This window comes from Anser cygnoides, chromosome 4 (assembly GCF_040182565.1).
Source record: "Anser cygnoides isolate HZ-2024a breed goose chromosome 4, Taihu_goose_T2T_genome, whole genome shotgun sequence".
In the NCBI taxonomy this organism is placed as follows: Eukaryota; Metazoa; Chordata; class Aves; order Anseriformes; family Anatidae; genus Anser; species Anser cygnoides.
In genome coordinates this window covers 32,439,654-32,467,287 of record NC_089876.1, presented here as the reverse complement: position 1 = coordinate 32,467,287, position 27,634 = coordinate 32,439,654, and the positions used below count along the sequence as shown (strand labels likewise).

At 40.8% G+C, this 27,634-nt stretch overlaps 1 protein-coding gene and 1 long non-coding RNA gene across 10 annotated transcripts in view; one reads left to right on the top strand and one right to left on the bottom strand.

Moving 5' to 3' along the window:
• MAPK10 (mitogen-activated protein kinase 10) overlaps positions 1-27,634 on the top strand; it is a 141,205-nt gene that overhangs the window by 11,390 nt on the left and 102,181 nt on the right. For 2 of the 9 annotated variants that reach the window (XM_066996610.1, XM_013190522.3), the window contains exons 1-2: positions 996-1,304; positions 5,992-6,111. The gene's annotated coding sequence lies outside the window, so the exon portion shown is untranslated. Of the gene's footprint in view, positions 1-992; positions 1,305-1,414; positions 1,489-5,991; positions 6,125-13,566; positions 13,717-27,634 lie in introns of those variants that run through there. The other 7 variants (XM_066996607.1, XM_048074386.2, XM_013190520.3 and 4 more) reach the window with 7 other exon arrangements.
• LOC136790803 (uncharacterized) lies at positions 106-958 on the bottom strand. Its single transcript, XR_010831426.1, has 3 exons — positions 806-958; positions 350-648; positions 106-238 (listed from the first exon to the last, which is right to left on the bottom strand). It is a non-coding gene; the product is annotated as an uncharacterized lncRNA (long non-coding RNA).

Sequence of the window (27,634 nt, the reverse complement as noted above, 5' to 3'; positions counted from 1 at the left end):
TTGGTACCACGTGGTGTTCAGATAGCTGGCAGAGGCAGCATTGCGTTTCTTGGAGCTGTACTTGGTGATACACTGAATGAAACAGTCTGCACTTCACAGAAGATAGCCATTCCAACAAGGTACAAATTCTCAGTGGTACTTCTGTGACTGGCACTCTCAGTTTCACGGCAGTCTGGTCCAGCACAGTAGTCTCACCAGTGTACTTTGTGTTGTTAAATGTCAGAAGAGAGGAGGTGTCCTGCAGTTTGACATGCACAGAAGAAAGGTGGTCAGCATAACTTTCGGACGTGAGGAGGTCTGGAGTCATTGCTGACTCTGCTGGTTCTGTGAGCGCAGACTGAGGTAGTACCTCTGTGCCGTGGGGTCTCGAAGGAGCAGCAAGCTGTAGGCTGGGGGCATGGGGCACCACGGCAGGAGGCACGACATGCTGTGGATGGGGAGATCGGTAGCTCTCCCTTGGGTCCTGAGGGACTCTGTCCTGAGCGTTGTGTTGCTTCCTCCCACAAGTGGTAGCTGCGTGAAGAGCTGTGTTGGGAGCCATGAAGATCTGGCTTGTGATTTCTCTCCTTCCTTGAGCACAAAACAGAAATGAATTTCAAATATTTGGATTTTTTTGGAGGGTGATGGACATTTATCCCGGTATAGCAGCTAATGCAAACAAAAGAGTGTATCTGCCCTGAGAAAATGATTCTCGTTATTACTGCCTCTCTGCACTGCCTAGCTCCCTCCCCAGTGCTGCAGCTGCCGGAGCTACTGCCGCCGGCGAGTGCTCCAGCTATCCAGCTCCCCGTTCTCCAGGAGGTACCACGGCCGTGGCTGCAGATGAGACTTCTCTCTTCGCTCCCTTGCGCTGTCCCCCCCCCGCGAGACCTTGGTGTTTGACGTCATGTGTGCTCCTTCCAGTTGCCATGGCAGCCCCATTCCCCAGGCCCCCTGCCTGTCTCCTCTGGTAGGTTGCACAATGGTACAGCCAGCATCACGCCGCACAATGGTTTCCAGGCAGTGAAAGAGCGTGATTCAGCAAGCCACTCGTTTTCCCCCCCTCTTTATTTCATTATTATTGGACATTTTGCCTCTGCTTTTTCCATCCTCTCTACCCTCTCCCCCAGGCTTTGCTTGATTTCTTTAGAGGAAAGCATTGTATTGCCTCGAATCCAGCTGCCCATCTTTTTATTCTTTTTACTTTTATAAAAAGCCCATTTTTTCCTCGGCGCTGTTTGGAATGTGACTTAAAAATACCACCTCAGTTCACGGTTTGGGGGAGAGGTTGCTGGACGAGGAGAACAGTTGGCAAGCGCGGAATGGTAGGTGGTTGCTGCTTATATTCTATGATTAATCTGCTTTCGCAAGATGGGGTGATGAATATTGATTGCTGCTTTAAAAAATGGGGGAGAGGGACACTGGCTAATGAAGTCAACTGCTAACCGAAGCAAGAAGGCTGCAGCTGTAGGTTCTGTGGCTGGAGAGCTGTCGTTCTCCTGTGCTCGGGTGTGTATGAGCTGCTCTGTTCGGGTGCTTGAGGTGACCGGTGGCGGTGGGAGCAGTGCAGAGGCACATCATGGACAGCAGTGATAGTGTTTTACCAGCTGGCGCATGTAAACAGTCGTGTTCTCGTCAGCCTCATCGCCTCTAACACGGCTTGGGGGCTTTGGGGGGAAGGAGGTGTCTTGGCTTCCAATTCAGTGGAAATGAGTGCATTTTGCGGGTTATATAGTCCAGAAAGAGTCATTTGAAATGTGAATTTGTAAATTTAGAAGAGAGGGTAATGCTAAGCAACTGGAAGATGGAAGGACAGAAGTCTTGGCCTTTGGAAAGCGCCTGAACGGCGGGGCAAAGCAAGGAAGGTGTTTGTGGGGAGATGTTTGAAAAACTGCATTGAATAGAGGGGTAGAGGGTGTTTTTAAAGAAGTGGTCATCTCGGGTAATCATCAGTCTTCTGCATCACTCCCCCCCATATGTAAGTGGACTGAAAAGCCTATTGCATCTGATGGAGCCATCAGGAGCTTTTTGTAGAGGTGTTTACAGCACACTACAGGGCAGTTGTTTTGCAAGAGAGAATTCAACAATTGGAAGACACTGCAGTGGAATCAATGTTGCTTTGCAGGGAATCCTCCGGCAGAAGATGTTGCCTTTTTTTTTTTTTTTTTCCTGCAGAGGGGCCTAATAAGAAATAAAGCAAATTTTACCTGGCTAATGAAGTGTTACAGCATTGTTGAATAAGCAGGCTGCGCTTCCAGTGAGCCACAATGAGCATGTTCCACGGCATTTGTGTCCTGAGTGATTGTAAGCTTGTTTACATGGGGTCGTTTTGCTGCATAGCTTCATGATAGCCTCAATGCAGCCTCCTGCTCCCTCTGTGAGTTTTGCCAGAGACCTGTTTAAAGGCAAACCAACACTATATGAAAATACAGATTTTCAAAAAAATGACGGCATAGTGTAGAAATGTTTTAAGAGGAAAATGTATATCATAAATGATCAGGAGAAGCCTGAAATCAGTTTGCTGGAGGACACAGAGCTTGCCATGCAAGGCCAGCTTCAGCAAAAGGGAAAGGTTAAGGTAGAACGGGATGGTGTTCTTATTGCACAGGGATGTTTGTTTTACCCACATGTCAGCTGCGTTTGGTTTCCCTTTCCTGGGGAAAGTGGAGTGCACCCAACCTCTGATCTTTCAACCCTATTGCGGAGCACTGCTCTGGAGCCACTGGCCAGGAATGCTCGGGAGTAGTATTTTCTTGCTCGGTACTCTTGTTGTGTGCTCACTTTGTTGCTGCTAGGAAAGGTTGTGTATAAAGGCTGCAGGAAATACCTTCCTGCAGGCTAAATGAATGGCTTTCTTGTATGAGATGCAGATGTGAATGACAAAGGTGATTTGACCTCAGCCATTAAACTGTGTTCCTTCTCCCTGACTCTCCGTAAACTGCACGCTCACACGTTGCTCTATCCTGCTGTTTCAGTGCATGCATAATTTGTCAGAGTCCTGTTCCAATTATCATTTTGTGGAGCAGTATTAGGAGTACAGGCCTGTTTCTAAATGGGGTGATGGCAAAAATTGCTTAGCATGCAAATTTAGTTCTTCATCTGCCTGTCTTCTGCCTGCTTGATAGTAGAAAATGTCCCCTCATTGTTAGAAATGTGTGCACACTGAAAGGGCCTTTTATGAGCAGATCTTGAAGATGAGTGTGGTTTTTGTTGTTGTTATTTTATTTTTTTTTTTTTCTGCAAGTGATTGGCACGTTTGTAGCCTTTTAGAGATTTAACAGTAATGGATGAGTAATTGTAAGACAAAATACCTTCCGACTCTGTTACAGCATTAAATCTGGCTTTTGAAAGCAAAGGGATAGCTATCAAAATTTCCCTGCCATCACATTTGGGAATGTTATAAAGCTCACCCATAGCTGGCAAGCTGTTGCAAAACTCACGCAGTAAGGGGAAGCTAAAGCAGGCCAAAAAGAACAGGATGTTAGCATTGCTCTTTGAGATACCATATTTTTATTAAGATTCGGAAAGTAGAAAAGTCACATTTAGAGATAGATCCCCAGCTTTAGTGTTTGGTATCTCTGTTGTGCAGTATGAGTTGTTGTGCAGTATAAACCACTAAATCCTTGGGCTAATTCCTGAATAACAGAAAATATTGCCAGCTTGTTGATAAGCTTTTTAAAACCAAGTACAGACTTTGTTGTTTTTTTGTTTTTTTGTTCTGTATGGAGAGTAGTCTTACGACCTTAGGCCTCCCCTTCTTCTGGTTACATTTTGAGTTTCCAATACCACTACTAGGAATGAGGACCTCTAAGCCTGAAGATTGCAGTGTTACCATAGTTGCTGCTCTCTGCTCTTTGGGAGGAGAGGAGGGAGACTTCTCTGGGCCACATTACTGAATATGAATACAGCTCAGCTTCCAGCACTCCAGTTCTTCTCCCCTTTTCTGTGATTCTGTGAAACTTGCTGATTTGAATCAGCCACCTGCAAGGAAAATTAACCCTCATAGAGGGGAGCAGCTAAAAGAAAAAATGCATTTGCTGCGAGCTTTCTTTCTTTCTTGCAGCACCATCTGTGGAGACAAACGTAAGAAAAACAGTCTTTCAGAGAAACAAAAAAGCTTTTGTACCCAAGTAACCATGTTGGTCTAAAACTGAAAGCAACATACTACTTGGTTAGTGGAAAATGCCAGACGTTAGGGCTGGATTTTCTTTCTCTTATGCTGTGATAATGAGTACAGATCAAAAGCAATAAAGGGGAAGGGATGGGATTTCATGGTACACGATCCACTCCTTTCAGAAACTGAACAGATTTTGCTGAGATGAGTTATTATACTGCCTTTTAGCTGGGTGTCCCTAGTTTTGTTGCCAAACTTCAGGAGCAGTTTTGGCTAGTCCTTGAAATATAAGTATAGGAAACTCAAATCCTGATACTTTTTGATCTTTTTTCTTTATTTGTTAATTAATGATTTTATTTTATTCTTTAATTTTGCACGTGAACTTAATGGTGTCAGTGGAAGGTTGTAACCTTTGTGTCTAGGGAAGGGAGGTGAGCATTGTGAACTTCTGTTTGTCTTCGGATATCCCGGAGCATACATGGAGCGTAGGACAGTGTCAGAGCCCTTACTAGGGTCAGAAAAAGAAAAGGAGCTGTTGTATTTCTACACTTGTGTTTTTTGTTTTGTTTTTTTTTTTTTTTTCCCTGTTTAGGAAAAAAAAAGAGCTTCATGACTCTCCAAGTATTGAGCCTGGCTTGCACCACATTGACGGCAAGGAACGTTTGGGGGGTGTTTCCATCTCGCAGCACTGCTGCCAGCTTTTTGCTTTGTAATAAACATTAACAGTGGAAGGCTCAGAAAAAACAAAATCATGGTTCCCATCAAGTCAAGAGCTATTTCAGCAGGGTTGCACAGTAATAGGTCAGATAATTCAAGAAATTGGGAAGTGCTAATTACAGTGGGATTTCAGGGAGCCTCAGACTACGCAACTGTTGACCCAGTACAGTGAAGTGTCTTGGGCCTTCTCTGATTAAGCTGTTGTTTTATCCTGAGGATATTATTTTTTTCTTACTACAGAATTACAGTTCAGATCTCTCTTAAAATGTTGTCCTAACTTGAGTGATGCTCAGTGATGAACATGGCTGCATTTTGCTTAACATCAGTCACCTGTTCTGTATACTTGGAGTTTCTGTTCGGTAGTTAGACACCAGAGTGGAACTTGCTTTATTGTTACCTCTCTTAGTCACTCTTTACCCTCTCTACTTTATTGCATTTGTTGTTTACACTGCTGTTTAAGCTTGTCTTTAAGTACAAGCACTTTGCCATTTGAACTTTTTTTAAAGAGGATTCGAAGTTTGTAGACACCAGTAATTTATAAGCCTTTCCTTATGCCTGTATGTATTTGTGCCTCCGTTTTTAAAGCCATTCATAACATTCATGTTGCCAACTCACATGATCACAAGTCAAACTTAATTTAAATCCCCAGGTATTAGTGATAGATGCCTGCACATAAATCTCAATGTGTTGTAGTGAGTGTTTCTAATCTTTTATATTCCAAGGAAAAATGTGAAGATCTGATCTGATCTGAAAAGACAGGTTAGAAACAACAACCATTAATGAAGAACAGTTTCATGATTTGTAGTGCAATCTGTTGTAACCTGGATCAGTCCTGAACTTGATTTCTTGAACAGTTGGAGTTGCCATCCTTGAATTTTTTTTTATTTTCATTTTTAATTTTGGGGGAAAATGACCATGACACTGCTATCCCATTTAAACAGCACTTCATGCTGCATTATTTTTGATCTTTAACCTTTCTTCTTTTCAGGAGTAAATTAATGGCCTGTACAGATACTGCCTGTAACTGAGTGTCTAATGGTAATATCAGAGGAAAAATCTTTTTTTTTTTTTATTGTATTGCATGGAAATATTGATGTTCCAGGCTAGCTTAGTTTTCTGAAGTTCCTCTATCTGACTTAAAGAATAAAACCCAAATATTTTTCTCTTTGTTTTGTGTTTAGGGCTAATATTAGAAACGTGTACCAGCAGCCAGCCAGACTCAAACAGCAGCTATGGCAACCCGTGCATGAAGTTGCTGCCTTTGACCCATTTCCTATAGATGAGGCATATCAAACGCCGTGGTGAGTCAACAATGTACGATTTTAACAAATCACGTTCCTTGGCAGAATAATCTTGCTTGATGCCAGTGGGCATACTGATTATTTTGGGGAGGGTGGGGGTGGAATTTCACTGGCAACTTTCAGTAACATTTAGTGAACTTGAGCATCATGCTGTCTTGTTATATATGCTGTTTTCAAGCGTAACATTGCTGCATTGTACATATAGCAGGTGGAGTGTATTGGGAGTGTGGTCCTGATGAACATGTGAAGACAATAATGTTTAAAAAAAAAAAACAAAAAAACACCACTACATATAATGTGTTGGGGGCTTGATGTATCCACTGGTTTACACCATTGTTTTGTAATTACTGTTTTGCTTCTCTTTTATTTGTGGTGAGAGAGAAGAAAGTGATTTTGTTTCTCAGTCTGAAATGACTGAGGAAGAGTGTGAGGAATCCTGACAGGTTTTCTTGCTGTAAATTCCTTCATCCCTGGACAAGAAAATAAATTCTGAGAGTAGTGATGAATAGCAAATAGCATTTTTTTCAAGTACTCTATGGCTTTAATCATGTGCAAGTCTACTTGCATACTTACAAGGAAAACTTCTTATATTGCAAGCCATTCTGATCCTGATAATTTCTGTAAGGTGATTTTGGCATACCTTTAGGATGGGAGGAACTGGTTTTAGGTATCCAATGTAATCACAAAATAGACATTGTGAAATCTTGCGAGTCTTTAAGGTAACTAAATTTCCATTCAAAATAATCTTATATTCGTTTTTTCCCTAGCACTAGCTAGATGTTTGCCAGCTCCACTCACCATAGCCAGCATAATCTGAAAGTCAAAAGGTTTTAAAAAAAAAAAAGGGGGGGGGGGGGGGCGCAACAAATATAAGTTGATCTCTGGACTTGATGCAGGTCTTCTGTGATTTGGCCTTTACCACTGGTCAGTATCAAATCTTATTTCTGGAGCTGTTACAAAATAGGATGTAAATTCAAGTCACCAAAATATTTCTGCTCTCTCAGTAGGAGTTATAGGTTTCATTTTTATTTGTAAATCAGGCAGAGATGAAAACATGCAGTCTGTCCTGGCTAGTGGGCAGTAGTGGTATGTGACTACTGTAATAATGAAATGAGCGCTCTGATAGCGTGTCTTTGTCATCCTTGGTAGAGCTGCTGGGAGAAATGAATAGGTGTCAGGTAAATCTATTTGATTCTGCTCTGGAGTAAAGTGAGTGAGAAAGTAGCAAAAAGCAATGCCTACTAGATGACTGAAAGGTTGAAACCTCAAGTGCTTCCCAAGGGGGAGAACCAGATATTTGATGTGAGGAGTAATTTGTGGCAGGAGGAGGTCTGAATGTTCACATCCCTGACTTGCGGCCATCCGGTGACAGAAAGGCATTTATGTAGAACTTGAAAACCTCCCCATATTACGCCCATGATATTGATAAGTTCTTGAGGATTTTAAAATATGTGGCATTGGACTGAAGGTAATTCTTGCTAGCAAGACACTAGCATTCATCTTGCTTTAATATGTGGACTCTTAAATCTGTGAAACTTAACCTTTCTTACATGAATGGGCTTGGCTGAGTTTTGAATTCATGATGAGCTGCAAAACCATAGAACCTTTTGTGTGTTTGCTTTTAATTTGAACTTGTGTGTTTAGCATCACATAGGTAATACGCTATTTGTAGATGATCAGAGTTTATATAAACTGGTAAGAGCAAAATATTTACCATTGGTGGTAATTAATACCACTGCAATATTAATAGAACAAAAGATTTTTGTCAGCGTGTCTATGATGAACAGTGGTTAAAAAGAAGTTGCATGTAGTTTTTATAGTATCATGTATGCATGTTAATCTGATAAGCTCATAGGCATGGCACGTCATATTCTCTCACCATTAATATTTTAAAAATTTCTGTATATGTTGAAAAAACTTTTTGAAGAAGCTGGGTGAGCACAACCTGTCTCTGGAGTACTTTATCTCTTGAGTTCAGTGCTCATCTAAGTCACTTCCTCCAGCGTCATTCTTCTCAGTTTAGTTTTTAGGATGGGTAAACCAGCACAGGCAGCAGGTTTTCAGAAACAGTATCTGATACCAGTCAAACTCAAGTTCTTTTTTCTCAGGGATGTTGTAGGTAGAGAATTACTTGACGAAGTTTCCTTCAGAGTGACAGCTTTTTGAGAGTCAAAAATGGTGAACATACTTAAATAAAAATTATGAACTCAAGGTCTTGCTCTGGAGTTGCATTTCCACAGGAAAATTATCTGTAGTTGTCTTTAGTTTAGTATGAATTCAGAGGTTTTGTATGCATATCAGTTAGGGATACAGTCCTGTGAACGCGCATGAATCAGAGCCAGTCTTAAATCTGCAGATTTGAGATAGAAATGCTTACGCTTTCTGTGCAGGTTCTCTTCAGGTAATGTTGATCTTGTACACATGCAAATGACTTGGAACATGTAATTATGTATCTTGCATCAAGACATTCCTGTTTATGAAAGCACGGGTTTTATAACAGTGGAACTTGTATGTGAAATCAGATGTCTAAAACTCTGCTTTTACCTGTCAAAGGAAGAAAAGGATTCTGATTGTATACTGTTTAGTAAGTATACTGTTTTTGCCCCTATGGGAGGACAAAAAAAAAAATCAAAATGTTCAGGGAAAATAGCATCTATGATACCAAAATATTTACCAGTATTCATCAAATAAAATAATGAAAAAAGTGAGGATATTTTGCTTAACACAAAAATAAGGTAAGTGCTGTGGACGATGGGAGCTGAGTTCCTTTCGGTAGAAAACATGAAAGAGAGTCTAGGATTCATACGGCTATGCAGATGAAGAGAGTACCTGGGATACAGTAATTTTAGTTTTCTAAGCACTTAAACATTTAAGGACCTTTTAATCTTTAGAGGGCCTTGGCTTAATATCTTGCAACTGGAATGTGCAATATTTGTTTCTCTCACCTGTGTAAACATTGAGTACACAAAGTGAAATTCTGAACTCCACCTAGCCCATATTGAATGTGAAATAACTCCAGTGAGTTTGGTGGAGTTAAACCAGACTTATCAGAGGAGCTACAAGGCAAGTTTTCTGAGAAACAGGTGTTTTACTTCTCCGTCTTTCTTAGTAGGAAAAGGTTGTGCATATTAAAAATGTTGCATGCCATATATATTAAAAACAAAAACAAACAAACAAAACACCTACAACAAACTTGTCTGTTATTGATGATGGCTATGTAATGAGCAATTTTATTCCCTGGTGAGAGATGACATTTTTAATACGTTTCCAAAAGCTTTTTGTCGTGTGATCAACTGCGTACATGCACATAACAAAGATTTTCCAGGAGTGTCATTGACAGCAGTTTGGGTGTTTGCCTTCCCCCTTCCGTACTCTTCAAGGATGTTGGGTGTGTTTTTTTTTTTTACTGCAAAGTGCAAGAAAAAAAAAGTTCTCAGTGAAACTACTAGATCATATTTTACTTCAATAAACTGCAATGAAAAAGGTTACAAAATGGAAGCAAACTGTCTTTGCAAATGTATAGATTTTGTTGCTGCTGTTGGGTTTGTCTTTCTTTGTGCGTTTTCTTTTTTGGCTCTTCAGCATATCATTGAGCAGGATGTTTTCACTCCCTTTTGAAGTCAGCCTTCTTTTTTATGCTGTTACTACTCATGCACATCCCTTCTCCTTCCATCCTTGGTCTGTTGTTGGATATTACTGATCCCCAAAGCCTGTGAAATTAGTATATTAATTAAATAATAATTAAACACAGTTTTGTCAATGCTTTTGCACATTTGGATTTTTTAATGCCCTAGGCTGAGAGAAACTGTGAGCTTTCTTTTAATAAAAAATAGGCTTTTCATCCTTATTCCTTAACAACAGCAACAAAAAGGAAACCTTGAGTATCTGAAAGCTTGAGGCCTCAAAACATTGCATTGCTTCTACCAAGGTTATTCCCTCATGGTATCTCAGAATTTTGGGGAGAAATGACAAATTTCTTAGACTTCTGGGACTGATGTTAAAAATGAGTTTTGGAGTTAGTTGGGAAGTGCACGCATGCTATCTTTCTGAATACTTGTGAAGACACAAACATGCCTCGCTTCTGGGTTGATGTCTGCATTCCTCACGGCACAACCCTGGCTACTAGGAATGGTGATGTTATTTGCATAATTGAAAATTTCAAAATTAATTTCGTGTAAAAAATTTGAAATGCAGATGTCTTACTTCAGGGGCTCCCCAGTTGTTTAATTTTGCTCTGAAATGCTGATGGACCAAATGCTTTTATTCTGCCATATGTCAGTCTGCGCTTGCTGAACAGGAGTGAACTTCCTGACCTTAATACTTCCCTGTGCCAGCTGTGACCTGTGAACATCTCAGATGAAATATTTGCATTTCTGCTGTGTTTTTGAAGTTGCTGGTGGAAAATATAACTCTGTGCCACCTGGCAGGCAAGTTCAGTATTTGGCATGCTCTCCTCCCAATCTTACAGAAAACATCCAGCGCTATTGCTGTGGAATATGGAAGCAGAGGGTCAGATGGATATCCTCTGAACCTTTGAATAGTTCTTCAGTGTCATCCACACAAATTGTATGGAAAGAATTCGAGTAGAATGCAGAACAGTAAATGAAAAGGCCAAATCAATAGCAAAAAGCCCAGAGAATGGTGCCAGCAGAAGGGTGGGAAGGAGACCAAGACAGCAGTAAGGCAGCTATATTTATGGGCATGCCACATGAACCCATATTATGCAAAGCGTTGGGAAGCGTTTTGTAACCACATGGGGAAATATTTTGCCTGCTTCCTCTTCTAGACTTGTCAGTGTGGTACATTGACTTGACTGTTTCTTTGTGTTCTGTTAGGAAATCAACAGTGATTTCCTAATTATAAAGAGGGAATTAAATCAGTGGAAGCCAGGAACGGGGTTAATCAATGCGATGCTGCTAGTGTGATGATAACTCTGTGATCCTTCTCTCTCAGACATTTTATGTTGGGACGAGGCAGACCCATGTGATGGAGGAGTGTCTAGAAGGCTGTTATCTGGAGGTTATATGAACTTGTGGTCAGACCCCAGGCTCACCCGCGGGCCCTGCCATAGCCTTGCTGTGTGGGATGCTGGCCTCCGTGTCAGAGCGACTTGGCACAGAGAAGATGATGGCTGCCGGCTTGGTGCTGCTGCTTGTGCATTCTTAGTGTGCTCTGACTTCCTGGTGCAGTTAATTAGAACAGCTCACCTGTGATGGGTACGAGAAGTAACTGTTAAATAGACCTTCTAGGGCCATTGGGCATTGAGTAGCTTTCATTCTATTAGTTAAGACTCAGAATTGTTCAGTCTGTAGTGGGAAAAATCCATCTAGTAAAGGTCACTGTCCTCAGTGGCCCTTGGCTAAAAAGTTGGTGAAGGAAAGGGAGAACAGACAGGGTTTCTCTTGCTGAGTTCTCTGGTATTCCAGAAGTATGGTGGGTTTGGTTTGTGCATTTTTGTCTGAGAGACTGAAGTTTCTTCTTTGTCACAAATGGTGTTTTCTTCTTCAGCATTTCTGCCTACTTTTTGCTTTATCACCTCCTTTCTAGATATTTAATATGAAGAAAAAAATCTAGTTGAATTGCAAATGATGATTTTTAACTTATCTGTAGGTACTAGTTCTATTCCAGGAGTAAAAACACCCTACCTGTGCAAACCCACTGTAAGACTGCAGGGGCTTGAAAGTCCTGTGTGGCTCTAACAGCAGCCTGCTAGGAAATGCTGCTTAGCATACCAGAAGGCATTGTTGAAGGCTCTCTCGATACTGCAGACTGTGAAATAATTTACCCTGTGCTCAGTTTTGTGTTTACGTGACTGTTGTCCTGGGTTAGTTCATACAGATCAATGCAGTGTATGATAGGGAGTCTTCCTAATCCACTTCCTTACTGCCTTTTTTTCTGGAAAAATGCAGCTCCAGTTAGCTGCGGCTGGTAGGGCTACACTCCTTGGAGTAGCGCCTGGGGTGGGAGTGCTGTAAGAAAATAAATACAGGAAAAGATTTAATGCTGCTCTTCCTGAAACAAAGAAAAACTTCTTTCTGAGCTGTTCCTGAAATAGATCTGCATGGCTTAATTGTGCATCATAATGCTACTTAAACATCTGCATTAATTTATGTTAGATTTCAGTCATCAGTGTGTAGATAGATATTTTTATGGCATCATGCAAGCTTAATTTGCTGTTGTACATAAAATTAATTTTATTATCTGTCAATCTGAATCAAGGTTATATTGTGGAGGTCTTTCATGAGAGAAGAATATGGCAAATATACCTTTGTCTGTACAAATTAAAATAATACATACTTGAATAAAAACCATGATTTCTAGGTGTTGTACGCTCCTTAATCTAACAACCCTACAGTGCAATCCTCTGTTTTTCTTTTGAGGCTTTGAAAAAACAGAAGGCGATGATTTACACCCCTTGTCATTTGCCTTCTGTTGGCTCGATTTAATGTCGCTGTTCACATGGTGCTGTATGTGTTGGAGAAAATTTCACCTGAATCTTTGTACGGATGTGAGCAGTTGGCTTGAGAGTTTGTTGGTCTGACTGGTCTGGACCTCATATCATCCATGCCCATTACCTAGTGGGAGAAGACTTGGTAGGGTCGTAGAAACAGTACGGGCAGGCAGCCTGGAGGCGTGCCTTGTGCTGGTGGTGAACAGGCTTCAAGTGCACTTGAGTTGCTAGTCCTTGAGCAAGCAATGAGTTTTTTTTCCCCGCTGCAAGAGTACTTTTTGAGTAGTTAATGATTAATTTGTGTGAATTTTCTATTACACAGCTTGATCAGAGTACCTCAGAGCAGACTTGGAGCTGGTTCAAACTAGAATTGTTGGGTGTTTTCAATGGAGTGATGTTGACTTGTGGCAGGAGAGAATGTGGTGCACTGGGGAATATTGATGCTGCTTCATCAGAGTGAAGGCAATAGTAGCATTAATAAAATGACAACAATACTATAGATAAAATCATTTCCTAGAGACCCTACAGTCTCTAAATCACACCATAGCCCATTATACGTGATCCTGAATTTTTTTTGAAGGGAAGAAAAGGAGGAAAAAAATAAATTCTAAATCTTCGATCAGGATTTGACTGTCAGCAACTGAGTCTAAATCGAATTGTAAGGGATGATCACTCAAATGGCAGCTTGAGCTCTGACCTCACACATGGAAATAATGCACAGAAAATTGCTAGTGCTCAGTAAACTACTTTTCCTCATCTGCAAGCATAAAGCAGTTTACTTATCAAGTAGTGTTGTATGAAAAGGGAGAAAATAAAAAGTTTGCTAAGGAGAGAGCATACAAAAAAAGGCTCAACTCCTGAAGCATCGCTAAAAACGTTTCATGGTAGATGTCTTTGTAGAGCAGCCTGACCTAGCTAGTTGTGTGCTTCTTCTCTTCTCCAGTGCTGTCTCAATACAGAGTTTGACGTTGTCGGGCCTGGTGTTTTTGTTACCCATCCTGCAGGGTTACGAAGCCCACTTCTGCTCATCTTGTGATGTGAGCTACTTGTGATCCACCAACCTGATCCACCGCCTCCTCTGCTTCTTGCTGCTCTAGATAAACACTACAGCTTTGCAGACTTTCTGCAATTTAAGCACTTGGATTAAAATACAGGTAATTTTGTAAAATTAAGATTGAAAATGTAGAGCAAGTCTAGGCTAGCAAATCTGTACCTTGAAAAGGAAGGTTGTGTGGGACTGTTCAGTAGCCATGGTGGTTATGAAGCAGACTACCTTGCCTAGAATGCTCCATTATTTAATCGGTAAATCCTGAATTAATTGCATCACATAATCTGTGTGAGATTCTCAAAATATTTTGTTACTGTTGAGTCCAGAAATCAGCAGCTCTTTCACTTTGTTCACTGGGTGTCGTGTCTCTACCTGGGGAAGAGAAACCACAGAGAAACCAAGAAGCAACGTGCCTTTATTTTTTGCAAGATTTCTCTTGCTGTTTTTTCTTCCGTATGAGGCAGTTGCTTTGGGCACTTGAATTTTGTGATGTTATTTCTTTTCAATCCTTACATTGTAATGTAAAGTTTTAACTTGGAGTTGAGAGCTGTCTCAGGGAGGGAGTGCCATGAATGTCTTTTGTCTGCGCCCAAAAGCGAATGTGTGTGTCCTTGAGCATTTTTGTGTTGTAGCAGAGCTGTGTTTCGGAAGGACTGAATCACTGCTCCAAAAAGCATACGGGGAGACAACTAACAGTCATGGTGTAAATGTAGCGAGAGGGAAGCAGAATTAATTATATGCAAAATATATATAGTTAACTGCAACGTTACGTGGGATGTACATTTCTGATAGAGCATTTCACTTAGGGCTTGTGAAGGGCTTTGTAATGTTCATAGCACCTAAACCCATGGAGAGGTTTTTCCTGCTGATTATAACTTCCCTTCATATTTTTTACAGTGCCTTCAATGAATACATAACTAACTGCAATAATAATAATAATTCATGTGAATAGTATTAGTGTATCTCCTGGTAGATTTCATGGATGTGCATTAATAAAACTTCCTTTTCCTTATTGCCGGGTATGAAAAGAAAAAATGATGTTGAGAGATATAAACCATTATGTCACATTAAATACTGAGCAATACTACAGTCAGATAACGTGAAATTAACATCTAGAGTCTTTGTTCCTAAAGTAAAAATAAATATTTAGTCTCAAAGCTTCTGCTAGGTTAGTAAGTTATCAGAATAAGTAAGATTTTGTTGATGGTTTTAGTATTACATGAGTCAGTGTTAAACATGACTATAATTTGTGATGCAAGCATATTCTTTCAGTTAGGGCAAGGTCCAAAATACTTAGCAAAAAGAGCAGATAGTGACATTAAATTGATCATGCTTACCATCAGAAAATGGTGTTGCTTTGATATTAAACTCTTTTCCTTGCACTTAGTCCTTTTATACTGTATTTTTTTCATGTTAAATGTCAGCTTTCTAATGATGGCGTCTTCATAACGCATACAATGGGGACCTATTTGTTTTTAAAAAAGCGAGCTATACTGTGGTTTACTGCAACTTTGCATTGTGAGGTATAAAATGCAGTAAATCTGTGGAATTCAGAGCTCCTTACACAGGGCGCAGAGCTAGGCCTTTTTTGTGCACATGTGGTATTTGGCACTGTTCCATATGCCAGAGAATTTTATGGCTTAATTCTCTAGCACAGTGCGTCTTTAGCATTGCTTATTTGCATTGACTTGTCAGGCCTGTAGTCCAAATAGACAAACTGTAAATCATAGCTACCTTTCAGGGTTTTTTTTCCTTCTGCAGGTTAGAAACTTAAGTCAGTGAAAGAATTGATTTGTCATTGCATGTGATAAATACATGCGTGTTTGTTTGCAAAGTGCTGTGTTTGGTATTGAGATGTAACCCACTGGAGTAAAAACAAGGGTAAGGGAAAGGGAAGATGCTGCTGAGCAAAGAGAAATGGCAGCACTGATGTTGTTCTAAGTGCCAGACAAGGTAGTTTTGATGCTGTACCTGACACACGTATTCTTGTTTTTCTTCCTTGTCAGGAGTCTCTCATATATATTGTTATATAGTGACTATCATTAAACGTTTGATATGTATTGCTGACAAGTGCGCTATGCTATCATAAGTAGCAGTCCAGAAACAGAGAGGACGATGTAAAGGGTGTTTGAATGAGAGGGCAGAAAAAGGCTGCAGCTAATGTAATATTAAGCCTTCATCAACTAAGTTATTGAGTAGAACAAGCAGCTAAGGGTAGTATCCCATGAAAATCTGCCAAGCGAACCTGTACCATCAGTTATCTGCAGGTGAAATAGTTGTTTAGACTACAACCTTGATCTGTGACTGAAGTTTGGAGTAGGAGAGTCCAAGTAAGCATCAGACCCTTGAGTCGTTGAAAATGAGTCTAATCTTTGCCGTGAGTGAAGTCCTCTGGAAGATGGGAAAACCACACATGCTTTCGCAAAGAGATAGCAATTTTGGGCAGGGAGTAGCACAAGTGCAGAGGAGCTTTTTTTCAAGATGCATTGTTTTAACCTCCAGTGTTTATCCTCTTAGAGGATTTGTGAGCAGTGGCTCATTGAAACAATTTTTATGGTGATGTACGTTTTCTGAGGAGCTTCTGAAGTACAAATAGACTTGAGGGGGGGTTGTGTGTGGAAATGAGGTGGGATAGTTGACATTTCCTTTTATTTGTTATTTAAAGATGAGCCTGGAGTTCTTTATTTATTTGCATACATTGTCTAAGTGACAGAGCTTAAGCTAATAGAACGTATTTACAGAAGATTTAGGGATGAGGATTTGAATCAATACCTGTTTTGACAATTTGCTACGTCAAATATAAGCAGATTATTTGGTACAGATTCTGTAATGAAAGAATTGAGCAATCCTCCGTATTACATACTTTTTAGTCCTAAGTTGTTTTCCAAACAAGCCACTTAAGAAAAGATTTTGTATTGTTACCTGACTAAAGAAAGCGTACTGTCTAGGATTTGTGTATAAAATTGCAAGAGAATCCTATTACACATTTCAGGCTGGTATAGCACATCACCAAGATAACTTGTTTCCCAGGTTAGAAGTTCAGCCAATGACAGACAGATGTGTGGCTTAAATTAGTATATAGCAACCAGGATAGTTTTATCTGCAGGCCAATTTTTTAATCAACATTCAAGTGATGACGTGTCACCAAGTAATGTAGCAGGTATTGTTTCCTTCTGCAGAGCTAAGATGCCAAATATAATTTACATATTGCCTTGTCTTAGTTTTAATGTGGGAAACAATTGTGCAATTGGGAAAAGTGAAGATTAGTGATAGCAAGATGAATATGAAATTGTTGTACTGTTTAAAGAGAAAGCGCGTTAAATTGCTGGCTCACAATTCAGAGTTCATTTTTCTAACATGCCTATGTTAACACTTTGATAATTAAGCTTCATTAAAAATTATAATAATAATTTCCTTTTTCATTCAAGCATAACAAAGCACTTAAACAAGCTTTAATAAGCCTCATATCAACTCTGAAAAATAAGTGTTATTGCCTCTATTTTATGGTTGGGTAAATAGAACTGAGGGCAAGCGAGTCTTAAGGAAGTCGACAGCTATTGCCCGGGGGAACTCCTGGACACTGCTCCAACTGAGCAGGCCATGGTTGTGAAGTGCAGGTAGCTGGACTGAGCCGTAAATAGTAAGATTTAGTAACAAAAAGTGAGCTGAGGAGCATGGCCTGTAGTGGGTGATGATGAAAGCAATCCACCAGCTGTGGCTGGGCAATGTAGCAGTCTCAGTTAATTATTTTGCAGCTCCCCTGTTGGGACAGCAAGTTCCTGAATCATGGCTGGGATCTAGCACTTTGAACCAGCCCTTGACAACTTGCCCAGGCTGCATTTAAAGGATTTCATGTGTCATTTCAGCTCCTCAGAATAATTCCCATTTCCTCAGAGCAAAGGCTTTGTGCTTAGCCTCTCTACAGCTTGTCTGTGCTCAAGGCATGTGTCGCTACATACGTATGCATGAAAAGAAATCCTCATATCATCAGTTGTGTGCTAACAGAAGGAAAACTTGTCTGTCCTTTTGAAAGTAGATAGAACTTAAGATGCATTTAACAAATAAAACAACAGAGTAGATTTGCTGGGCTAAATAAAAGCAGACTTTTTTTTTTTTTGAATGAGTACACAGAAAGCACATATAACCAACCAAATTAAATATATGCTAACCTGCACTGCAGCAGGAAATGCAGACTAAATTATTGCAGGTAGCTAAATGGAAATTCTTTCCCACTGTAGCAGGGAAAGAAAGAAAAAACAAGGAAATCACACAGAGTAGAAGGGGGGAAAAAATAAGGAAAAAAACCACCTGAAAGCAGTCCATCATGAAAAGTAATAAAGCCACCAAGAAGTTAAAAGGCCCAACCCTTCAAAGAGGGAGAATTTCAGTGTCTGAAGGCTGCAGATGTCTTCTGACTGTAGGCAGTGACCTTCTGGAACTGCGTGCTGGTACTTGTCACAAGTGCCATCACAGTTGTTACTGTGGTATGAGGGAAGCTCACAAAGTTGGTGCCATTCACTGTGATTGGCAGTTTATGTCCCTAGGGCTCAAAAGGTGCTTCTGCATGTACTGGCAAGTATGTTGTTGTATGGTGTATGTAAATCTGCCTGTATGTATTGTAAATTCAAGGCTCCAGGTTTATACACAAAACATTTAGCTTGACTGAGGAACCTGTTATTTCCTGTGAGGTAATTTAGATATAAGGAGACAACTGATTTTTGTTTGTTTTTTGACAACTATTTAACCTTCATGTCCATTAGAATTTCAAATGCTTACCATATCTAAGCAATGTTCGGCCCTAAATTAATTAGTTAATAGAATTTGCATTCAAGCCTGTTAATATTTGACCCACAGATTAAAAGGGCAATTGAGACGGTGTTCGGTACCTGATTACTATGGAAGGAGAAAGAAATTAAAATAGTGCTCTCAGTTCCTTTTTTTTTTTTTTAATTATTATTAGTAGTGAACAAGTATGATAAGGAAGAGTTTTTCTAATAGGAATGAATATAACCATTTTGCTACACTGTCTGTGTTATTAGTAGAGTAAAAGGAACTCTAGTTTGCTTCTAGGAGGACTAATAAGAGAAACAGAAGGTGAGAGAAGCAAGACAGGCAATGTATTCAGGCTTTGGGAATTGGAATTGAAGAAATAGTAAATTAGGTGTAGTCACCCGCATTGTTAGTCTGCAGTTCTTCAATTTTGATTTGAGAAATAACAGCATCTGTCAACTACTTAATTCTTGTTATGGGAAACAGTATTCAACAGCATTCTACCCTCTATTTGCATTATTGTTACTGCGAGTAGTGTTTCTGAATCCACTACTACCCCCAGGACTAAAGAGACAGCGCGATTTAACAAGATAATTGTATGCATACTTAATTTTAAGCAACTGAATCATCCCGACAAATCTAAGCAATTGAACAGTGCCTTAATCAGACTATTCAGGTACTTAATTTTAAGCACAGCATTAAGAACTGACTACATTAAGCTAGAATACATGAAAATCTAATTGCAATGTAGGAAAAAAAAAGTTTCCATGGGCAGAAATCAGTCTTCCCTCCACTATACGTCTCCCCCATGCCTAGCTGCATTTACATCGTAGTTTTCTTCAACCATAGCAATACCAGCATGTTTGCTGGCTGAAGTTGCTGAACTTGCAATGTCGTTGCTTCCCAGTATTGGAGACCAGGAGTGAAGTAAAAGGCGTAATTCAGAAACAGAGCTCTTGCTATGAGATACGAGCCAGCTATAATCCCATCTGTGTAGGTTTACAGCCAGGATCTGGGTCACGTGAAATTCTCCCTGCCTCCACCCAGAAGCACTCTAATGATTATTCATGATAAATTTTAAAAAGAGTGCTGCAGTGTATTGCTAAGTGAATGCATCTTCATTTTCGGACTCCCTCCCACTCGAGCATTTCCAGTAGCCATTATTGTAACAGTGCTGACCACTCCCTGATTAATCCCATCCATGTGTTGCTGATCTTAACTCTTAACTTCTCCGAGCTCGGTCTTTACTACCTTGAGTGTAATGTAGCAATTGCCACAGCAGTCAAAAAAAAAAAAAAAAAAGGTTAAACCTGGCATATTCCCTAACTGGATCTTCTGAAATGCCTTTACTATTTTATTTAGCAGTAGCTTCAGCCCCACTGGGTAGGCTCTGTCAGAAAAGAGCAGGTGTCCCAGGCGTTTGTGGTCTTACACAAACCAGGTTTTATCTGGAATGACCCCGGTGTGTTCTGCTTGGGCTGTTGCCATGTCTAGCTTCAGTCTGTCCCCGAGCTGCTGCTGTTACCATGTCATCAGCTATTATGTGAACGCCGGCAACGCCTTCAGGTCTTTCAGTGCTCATTTGCAAAAAGACTTTGTCAGCTGATTTGATTGCCAAAAATAAGTAGATAGATGGAAAAACATACATTTTTTTCACCAGAGTACGTGGTTCAGACAGTTGATTATCTGAGCTGATTTGTTAGTGTCTGTATAGATTACTATGTATGTCTTTAGCAATTTGTGTGGAATGTCTGGCATGGGAACTGATGATTGCTGTCTTGGGCTGGCGTTGTCAAGGTCTCTGAAATCTGTATGCATCCCATTTCCCTGTGCCTCTCCGCAGCTTTTGCCAGGCTGTCAACCCACCGAGTGGGCTTGCTTGCTTCAGCCCCTCCTTTTACCAGCTCTGTATGTGCATCTTCCTCCATCTGTCACTGCAAAGGACATATTTCTGCATCCACATATGACAGTGGTGACTCAGCATTTGATGTATTTATTGGGCTTACTCCCTAAGTTTTCTACTTTCCCAGCATTTCTGGGGATTGTGTAATCGGCTCTTCTTTGGTCCCGTGTGTCTTCAACTACAGTAAGGTTATAATGCACGCTAGCTTTAACTCTATACATCTATCCAGTTGGTTTTGAAAATATACCATTTCTAATGAGAGAGAGAGAACTCAAGGGTGCCCTTGGTCTTGGTAATCATTTTAGTGAGGAATTTTACAAGTGACTCTTCCATGATCTCCATTTATTACAAACACAATGGTCAGCTAGTTTTTAAATACCTTTGATACCTTTTTCAGTCGTAGGACAGTAGGAGAATTGTAGCTGCAGTGCCAAACTTGAAATGCATACATGTATTGTCTTGACCTTAACCTTTGGATTCATCTTCCAGTCAGCTGGTGGGTTCCTCACCCTGCTGCAGGGTTCAGAAATGAGACCGAACACGCAGGAGCAGACCCAAGAAGCCAGGCTAAGAGCTTGCATCGTGACAGGGGAGCATGTCTGTGCTTCACGTGTTAACATGCAAAGAAAGGGTTAAGGCAATCCACGGATGGCTTGCTGTCTATTTGCCCTCTTAAATGATAGTTTAAAAACCATTTTACTTTGTAATTATTCTTAATCTATGTTACCACGTACAGAAGAATAGCATGAGCGCATCAAAATTCAACAACGAATGTGTAGATCTGTTATTGGCTGGATTACTTTTTTTTTTTTGCGTGGGACAACAGTTGTGATTTTCAGCATTTCTGCTGCTGCTTTGTGTGTTGGACAGATTCTGGGTGTCTCTGTCCAAGTACCAAGTCTCTTTTCAATTTATTTATGGGAGCTGTTGTTCTGTGCTTACTTGAACTTGGGCAGTTAGTTTCTCCTTCCCTTACTTTGAGCCTGCTGTTGCGCAGCTGGCTGGTCTGGTCAGTATGGGGACTTTGGGTTGTTTTGACTTAGGGCCAGCTCTGCAACTGTACATTGCTTTTCGCACCGTAAGTCTGGCATTCAGCAGTTTTTTTAATTTATCTAGTTATCCATTGCTGCATAGCTATAACTATTTTTAATTCTAAAACAGAAATTCTTCTTTTTTACTTGGGATTTTTCACGTATCTGTGTAGTCTTTTTTTTAGGTGCAGGTGTAACAAGAACTTGTTCATAACCAGCGTTAAGTACCTTTATTACCTGAGGAAAAGAAACTTCTCTCTAGTGGTGTTTCTTCCAGTGTCAAGTTTCTTCTTGATAACTTGGTCAACAGATAACAGCCAAGTCAAAAGCTGCCAAAGAGAGGAATATTTCTAGCAATTTTAAGTATTTTATATTGTATGTGTCTGGTAACGGTGGGTACCTTAGTTCAACCGGTCACACAGCATGATGCAGTTGATGGGCACAGCATCTAGCAGTTGCTCAACCAGAATGCCAAGTGAACGCTGCGGTTTCTTCTTCCTCTACCTTTGTGTTCATCATGAGAATCAGCCCTAAATATAAAGTTAGAGGACATCTGGGGTCTTTCACGGGTAGATGAGATAGTTATACCTGCTGCTGCCCACAAATATTTGTCTTCCCACACCACAGGAACAGCTCTTTACCCCCAGGAGCTGCACTGCAACTCTGTGTGTAAAAATGCAGTATTTAAGTGTGAAGATACTGCGCTCATTTCCTTGATTCTTAGACACCGTCTTCAGGACTAGTGTAAGTTGCTCTGTGCTAAAGTTATTGTTTTGTCCTCTTTGTTAGAAAAGTCCTTTCTTCTGGCTGCTGGGATGTTCTCACAGGGCTATGTGTTTTGTTCTGCTAGCCTGCAGTAAGAAATTTTTTTTACTGTATTTGAAGTAACTTTAGTCACTGTCGCTCATCTAGTTTTCAGCTTTGTTGTCCTCATTCATTGTTTTCCACTGCTACTGATAAAGAAAACATCACTTTGTGACCTTAATGTTTGAAGGAGAAATCAAAAGGAATGGGATGGGATGAAATTCATGACATCCCTTGAGTCAAAATACAATTTGTTGATTTCACAAAAGAAATCAACGAGCACACAAGTGTATTATCCCCATGGTTTCTTTGGTGTAACTCGGTTATTTAAAATAGAAGGGTGTGTGGAATGGTATGTGATTGACTAGCAGGCATGTGCCAGGACAAAGCCAATAGAGACAAGACATTTAACTTTGTGGAGGAACATTGGTTTCTTGTTTCGTTTTTAGGGTTTTTTTTGTTGTTGGTGGTGTTTTTTTTCCAGAAATGAGTTTTGGGCACAAAAGCCCATATGAAGAAATTGACAAAAATCTTGCTGTAGCAGACTCCTGAATATCTTCCATGTCTTCATGCAGCCTGTGCATGTGGAAGTCAGCAACAACAGCAGCTGCTGGACCAGCCAGCCTCTGCTTCTGTCTCTCCCCCTCATGGGAAGAAGACGAGGAAGAAAATGGGAGTTGCTTTATGTTTCCTGTTCCTGTTTATTTCAGATCTGGGAAGACCTGCTGCTTTGCTCTGGTAATTGGGTTACATATACTAAGAGGCCAATATATTTGCATAATTAATAGTCTGTTGTGACAAATGATGTTTTTGTGAGACCTGTGTGAAGCATGCTGCATTTTAATGTTGGAAAAACCACAGTTTGTTCATCTATAAATATGCATCCCTGCTCTCATGTAGAATATGCGTAAATCACATTTCAAACATGAGATAATCATCAGCAGTCAGTAAAAAATAGATATTTCCATGGCAACAGTTGCTAAATTAAACAGGGAATCTGTACCTCCTCCCCTGTTCTTGTCCAGAAACCTCCCTTGCTTTAGATCCCATGTACCTTACTGATGATTAACAAAATAGTCATACTTGTTAAAATTAATAAATTCACCATTGTGTGTGTGAAGAGTTATTAGAGCAAGAATTAGCAATAATTAAGTACTGCTGACAGCACTGGGCATCAGCTTTTTACATCTGTACTTCCTTAACTCTCTGTAGGCCCTGTCAAACACTTAATATGGTTTTTCCACGCCCCTGCTGGAGGTGCTGTAAGTGTATTTTAAAAGCCTTGGAAAAATCTTCTGGTCTGGATCAAATTCTGACTGGTCGTCTTGGCCTCTGCTTGAGGTGGGTTGAAAGGTGTCTAAATGATGGCACTTCCATGGCTTTGTGCTCTCTCCCTTTTCTTGATGGACATGCAGGAAAATGCCTTTTTTAAGGAATAAACTGGAATGGTTCCGCAGGCATCTGGAGACCCCAGTATGGGGCAAGTAACGTAAGAGAGAGCTCGAGGATGGTGGGCTTGAGGGATGCTGGCATTTGGGGCTGCCCCAAGGGCTTCTCATTGGATACCATAGCTGATGGGAAACCAAAAAGCAGGAAGGTAGACTTTCACGAGAGCAGACAGGTAGCTCACCTGTGGTGGACAGATACCGAGTATTAAAGACACTGTTCAGAAAGCATCAACAGAGGGGTTCCTGCTCGTGCGGCTCCAGATGGAAAGCATCTGCTGGGAGCTGCGGACTGGTCCTGATAAAAGCTGTGGGGCGGATGGGGGCACACTGTCCTGTTCCATGCTGCTGCCACACACTGGGAGGCTGCTTGGCAGGGAAACAGCCTGTGAGGCTCTGAGATGCTGGGGACCCAAATCCCAAGGCCTCAGTCAGCTTGCTCACTTCCACGCCTCGAAGCTGCAAGGATGAATGGCACGTTTCTCTGTAGTTTTCCCCATGCCATCTTTGGGTCGTCTGTTCCACCATTTTGCATGGAAGTTAAATGGGTTGTGCAGTGTCTTGCTTGCTTTGTTTCACCAGAGAAATTATGCCATTTTTCTTTGGATCTTTACACCAGGATCCTTACACACATCCTTGCAAAGAGAACACCAGGGATCTCAAGCAGAATCATAGCCTATAGTTTTGTTCATCTCCGTTCCTGCTTTTGTTTCAAGTTCTCATGGTTTGAATGAGAAGAGCACTGTGAAAGCAGGGAGTTGTCAAAAGATAGTCCAAGGGTTCACAGAGCTGAGCCGGAACCAGCTTGAGGGCATTGTGTGTGTTTTTCTCATTGCTGCATTAGTGAACAAGCCTGTTCTGGCACATGTGTATGTAGATTTACAAACTCACAGGGAAAGAAGTGTAAGATAATGCCACTTTGTTGTTCAGTTTCAGTGTCCCAGCTCCGTGTGATTCAGATGTGTTCAGAAGCTGCCTCCTCAGGAGGCACTTGGATGGTTTTTTACTGCTTTTATATGGAAAGAACATGTCATTTGAGAGGAAGAGCAAATCTTACAAGTTGGTAGAAACAAGTGGGGATTGTAGATTCTTGTCAAAAATTTGCAGTGACTCGGAGTGGACGGTGAATGCTTTCCTCTTTCTGATGTGTCTTATTCCATGAATAATCCTCTCAATGTTGAAGAAGCACCAATAAAATAAGCCCTAGTGAAAGGGGAACAGCCTCCAGTCTGTGGGTTGAGAAGTACATTTGCTGGTTCCTCCTAGAGTGGGGACATAGCGGTGCTTCAATAGCTTATGCTAGGGTAGTGTGAAACACAAAAAAGAAATCGTGGCATTTGGGGAATAAATGCGTGTCATAGTCCTAATAACTTTCTTTTTAGTGATGTGAATGGGAAAGTGAAAATGTCAAAGGACAGAGATGCTCAGACTTGTATCATAAAGCATTCTGGCAAACTCAGGCAGAGATGAAGACGACAGAAGTGGAGGCATTCAGAAATCTTGGCTTCCCTTCAGAGGTGGTTGGATATGTAGAATCACGCTTCCTTGCGGCAGGGAAGAGTGGAAGGGATCAGTGAGCAACAAGGAACTTGATTGGAAGGAAATTGTCTCTGTTTTGGTTGCTAAAACTCTGTGTTCCTGATCAAAATGGGGCCATTTGCCAGACTCTGTTTTGATAGCTGCTGAAGCCAGCAGAATGTTAGTAGCTCTTATTTGATTTTATCGCTGTTATTTTTTAAGCCCAGAAGTAATAAGAAATGTGCTCGCTGTTTGTCTTTATTAAGAATACAGAATGAAACATCTCAGCTGCTTTTAACTGTTTGCTACATCTCTAAACCAGCTCATTTTCCAGCTCCATCCAACTCTGTATGTGATCAATTACAGTTAATCTGCTGTATTTGAAGGGAGTTTAATGAACTTTATCCTGGCAGGAAGGAAGTCTGTTAATTTGGATATTCTGAGTTCAGGGGGTTGTGTATTTGTGTCCTTCCACATTTACTCAGAAATCTGAGAGAGAATAACTGCTTTGCAGGGAACACATGGTTCTTTCTACATTCGGAGCCTGTCCATGTTTTCTGGCAGCTGGCTGCTACACTGGATTAAATTTTAATAGTCTGTTTTTCATTGTTAAGCTTGGAGAATCAGGGACACAGATGATAGCTTAATCTGTGTCATAATGAAATTAACACTAATAGCCCAGTCTTGGGGTTCCTGAAAATACACATCTAGAGATTTTCAGGGCTAAGCTGTACAGATGGAGCTTGGGGTGACTTGAAACTTTGTTTTTTTAACTAATACATGGAAGTTGGCTTTTGATGTGCTTGTTGTTGTTTTCCTGCCAAGTCTGTGTCTGAACTCAAGTGCAGAGTAGACTAACATGTTCAGCAGCATTAGGAGTGTCAGGTAGGGTTGTCAGGTAATATAAAACTCAAATTCTCTGTCTCCGAGGTAATTTAGCCATGGAGCACATCACTGAAAAGTCGATTGCTTGCTTCCTACCATCCCTGTGCTCCCAGAATACCTCAGAATGGGTTTTTGATTGCCAGCCATCACGCTGGTTGCATGTCTACAGGTCACATAAATATCAAATGGTTGCATGAAGTGAATGAAAAATGCCTTTCTCAGCACTTCATTGAGAACAGGGATTCTTCTTTGGCGTCAGTCATGCCCCCTCTTCAAAAATCTTATCTATCTCACTCCAGCTGAACAAAGGGACATGAGACCAAACAGCACCCATGTGAGTAAGGTACTGTTGTTGCCTCTCTTGCTTTTGTCACCAGCCTGTTTGACCAGCAAGACGCTCCTCACTGAGGTTGAGAGGTTATGCCAGAGAGTGCACGGGGCATTGAGCCAAGCTGCGATTCTGGGGTCAAACTCTGCAGACTGAAGACAGGAAAGGGAGGGAAGTAACAATGGCCCGGGAGAAGACAATGGTGTCCCTGAGGGGGAAAGGTGAAATGGTAGAAGTGAGAAGGGTATTCTCCTAAGAAGAGGAGTCATACAGAATGACCAAGTGAGAAGAAGGCATTGTAGGCAGCAGAGGGAGAAAAAAAAGTGTTGGGCATCGAAAGAGAACAGTGAACAAAATAGAAAAGGAGGAGAAGGCATAGGTAGAAGAAGCAGATAAAGAATGAAAACCAGAAGAGAAAGGAGAGAAAATGAGGCACAGAAGAAAAAGGTGCTTGAAGGAATGCATTGATACATGGCAGCAAGCAAGTTTAGGAGTGGAACTAAGGGGGAGAGAAATTGGTTTGGGGAAAAAAAAAAAAAAAAAGAAGATACCATTCTATGTCTAAATTGTGTGCTTTCCTGCAAGGCATTTCCTCAGGCTTTTTGGAAGGACGATTCCCTTGGTCTCCTCTGTCTTCTTGGGACATTCTCAGTCGCCCCAGTTCCCATCTTCTGCGTATTAATTCCTCACTACGGTTCTTTACAGCCCTTTTCAAGCTCCGGAGGAGTTAGCTGTTTTCTTGTTCTGAGCATTGTGAACAAGATTTTAGTTGTTAATTTTAGATTTTTTTTTTCTTCGGCCTTGAAAGAATTAAACCAGTGCTGATTGGTGTGGAGGTGAGCTGCTGCTGTCAACTTCTGTAACTCACAAGGCAGGCAAGCCTCATTTCTGGAGAAATGTTGTTTTAAGGTAAGAGTCTGCAGGAGCGGGCCAATGATTTCATTTTGGCTTTTGTAAAGGTGAATGTGCAGTTTAAAATCCTGCTTTATGTCCCTTTCTTCTTTGCACCTTCCTCCCCCCCCCCCTTCGGTGTTTGTCTAAAAACATGTTTTTTTTAAGGCACCAACTGACAGCACAGGTGACAGAGGTGTGTTTTTCCTGTCTCTCTGAATGTTTGTGTTTGTTGCAAAGACCTCATTCATATTCTTGTCACTGGTGTAATGTTAAAATATTTTGAAATGCCTCAGAGTGAGACCCGACCTTGTAGCCTGGTGCTGGTGTTGTGTTCTAAGTGTTGTCTCTGCAAAGCGTAGTAATGAGCGGAAGACGAAATATACATACACTTTTTTTATGTGTAATTAACACCTGCTGTCATATGTGCTTGCTCATTTCTTACCTCT